Source organism: Chlorocebus sabaeus, chromosome 4, assembly GCF_047675955.1.
Source record: "Chlorocebus sabaeus isolate Y175 chromosome 4, mChlSab1.0.hap1, whole genome shotgun sequence".
Lineage (NCBI taxonomy): Eukaryota > Metazoa > Chordata > Mammalia > Primates > Cercopithecidae > Chlorocebus > Chlorocebus sabaeus.
The window spans coordinates 51,960,515-51,963,722 of NC_132907.1; the positions used below are offsets into that span (position 1 = coordinate 51,960,515).

The 3,208-nt window shown below is 46.2% G+C and overlaps 1 pseudogene; it reads right to left on the minus strand.

Annotated features, from left to right (window-relative positions):
- Positions 1-484: 484 nt before the first annotated feature.
- Positions 485-1,492, minus strand: LOC103215250 (PRELI domain containing protein 3B pseudogene; annotated as a pseudogene).
- Between the last annotated feature and the right edge of the window lie 1,716 nt (positions 1,493-3,208).

A 3,208-nucleotide genomic window follows, 5' to 3' on the forward strand; every position in this document is an offset into this window, starting at 1 on the left:
GAGCTGAATAATGAGAACACATGGACACAAAGAGGGGAATAACAGACACTGGAGCCTGTTGAAGGTGGATGGTGGAAGGAGGGAGAGGATTGGGAAAAATAACTAATGGGCAGGAGGCATCATATCTGGATGATAAAGTAATGTGTACAACAAACCCCCATGACGAAAGTTGATCTGTTTAACAAAGCTGTACGTGCACCCTGAAGTTAAAATGAACGTTAAAAAAGATTGCTTTCAAAAAATCGTTAAATTTTCACATAAATACTGGAATCCTCAAAATCAGACAGTCATTTCAAACAACACGAATTTCAGATGATCCCTTTTATTTAGAGGTCATGCATCTCTTTGTTTTGATGTAATGTTACATCCTTATATCAGTCTACTTTAAAAAATTCTACTTAAAACGTGTTTATATTTTTAAAATACATATATTGCCAGCTTGGAGAGACGTGGGGTACTTGACGTTGTCTTCACACGTTCATTATCAACTCTCTATAAATGCTGCTGCCGCCGCTGCCATCAAAGTTCTTATGCTTCCTCTTGGCGGAAGCTGTCAATTCTTCAGTCTTAACGTGTAATTTATGTATGACCCATTTCAGTGCTTCTTGGCCTTTATTAGCATTTGAAGATATCGTTCTTGCCATCAGTTCTTCAAGGTAACTGCTGAGGCTCCCTCTCTTCAGTGATTATGGCTGCTTGAGTCAAAATAGGTTTTTTTTGGGTCCTGATGATGTGATTTGGGTATAAATCTCTCATCTACTGAAATTGTATTTGTAAGTGAAATATTAGTAGATTTAAGTTCCATTGTTTTCTCTACAGGATTAACTACAGAATATTCTAGTACATATGTTTTGGGTTTTGCTGCACCAGTAAGAGGTTTGCAGTTCCCACTCTGTGCGGAGAAGTCTGTAGCTGTGCAGCTCTCCGGAGGGATCTATGCGTCTCTTCCACACGTCATCCCACACCATGCTCGGGTTCACAGGGCTTGGGTATTTATGCATTGCAGCTGTTGCAACAGTTTCCCACGGGTGCTGAAAAACGTGCTCTCAAGTCCAGATCTTGAGGCTGCAGACAGTCCGAAAGATGTCTGGGCAGCACAGGGGAAAATGAGGCAAAGAGGTTACATATGCCCCATGCCATAAAGAGCACCCCAGCCAGCCTCGCAGTATGCGGGTGCCATCGGCCTCACTCGAGGGACATCCCAAATCCCTCCTTCACCCCTTAAGACAACGTAACCTTTAAACCTTTTAAAGCGGGGATCCCCAACTCCCCAGGCAGAGAACCGGTGGCGGTCGGTGGTCTGCTAGGAACCCTGAGGCACAACAGGAGGTGACTGGCAGGCAAGCGAGTACTACCGCCTGAGCTCAGCTGGTCTGAAGTGACAGATTCTCATGAGCGCCCACCCTATTGTGAACTGCGCATGCGAGGAATCTACTTTGCGCGCTTCTCCTGAGAATCTGACGCCTGATGATCTGAGGTAGGGCAGCTTCATCGCCAAATCATCCCTGTCTCCCCAACCCCCATCCGTGGAAAAATTGCCTTCCACAAAACCAGTCTCTTGTGTCACAAAGGTTGGGGACCCCGATGTAAAGAACACTGTTAATGTCTATTTCCTGCCTTCATCTGGAGGGCCACAGTCAGTTTTGAAGTAATTCCAGCAAGTGATCCACCCAGTTGTCCCCTCCAACTCTGTTAGTATCTAGAGCTCCTCAAAGACCCTCTGGAATTTAGACTAAAGCAAGATTGCGCCATTGCACGGAAGCCTGAGCGACCCAACTAGCGAGACACTATGTTTAAAAAAAAAAAAAAAAAAAAAAAAAAAAAAAAAAAAAAAAAGGGCTCTGAGCTGGGTCCCTGCCCCCTTTCTGTCTGCTTCAGGCCCATATATACCAATCTTGATTTACCAGCTTGAAATACATTTCACAGGTGGAGAATAGGGAAAAGCTTTATTCAACACATGTACAGTTTCAATGGAAGAACTATCACAATTGTGAGTACATCAGGAACAGTGAGTTCCTTAGCACATTGCATATTATTCATTCCATGAAAAGAGTTTCTCTAAATGAAAAATGTTTAGGACGTTCAGGAGGGGAAGAACAAATTAAGGAATGATTTCCACAGCAGAGACCTCAAGGCTCTTGTGCGTGCAGGGCACAGTTCCAGCGTAAAAGTCCGCAGGGACAGAATGAGGGTCCCCACTGGGGGGCCTCGGGCTCCTTCCAGGGCAGTGTTCGTTGAAGCAGGTTGTACCGCAGGCTTGGTGAAAGACTGGGGTTCCTCTCCTTTCCGGGTTCCTTCCTGATGGAATCGTGGGTTTTCAGCAGCTTCCGGGGGCGGCCTGGACTGCAGAGGTCGCCATGGGCTTGTGTCCTTCCACCTGCGCAGGCGCTGGCATCTCCAGGCTTCATCAGACCGCTTTGGACCTCGCCGTAGGTAGCATTTGCGTCTTCTTGAGGTGACTGAAGCCCGTCTTTGGTTTCAGCCATTGATTCCTCGACATAGGAGTCTCGAGGCCGTTTTTGGCCCCTCTCATCTCCGGGAAGGGCTCCGTGCCCGGTGGAGGCGCAGCGCAGCAGCCAGCCCGCAGCAGAGCTCCGGTAGAGCTGATGGCATTGGCAGGAATGGCGACTCAGCACAGGGAAGTTATCCAGTGCCCAGGCCCAAGCTTGCTCTCGGTTCAGGTCCCGTGGCATGTGGGGCTCTGGACCTGCCTGCCTCCAAGAGAGCTCTTCCAAGGTTGGTGGATGAAACTCCATAGCCTCAGCCTTCCAGGGCTTGACCTGGCCTAGCTGGTCTAGGAATAGAGCAAATGACTCAGTCCATCACTGACTGTGGGTTTTTATAGCATTCTGTCTTGTACAGGAAGTCGGACATAATACAATCATGTGGGGATTAACACTTATTTGCCCTGCTTATTGCTTCAGACAGTGAAAGATTATGGTGAAAATGTTATCATTTCGGAAGGCCCTATTGAAAGCCCTTGGGTTTTTATTGGATCAGGCGGTAATAGGGTGGGGCAGGGGTTGAGAGAATGGATCCAGTTATTGGCAGTTTTTAAAAATTTCAATAAGAAATTGGCATTTTTCAATATTTTGCAATTAGGTGAGATGTTAGGTGTACACTTCTTATAGATATGCTTTATCAAATTAAGGGAACTCTCTTTTTCAATTTGCTATGATGATTTTTATATTAATAATAAAACCGAGTT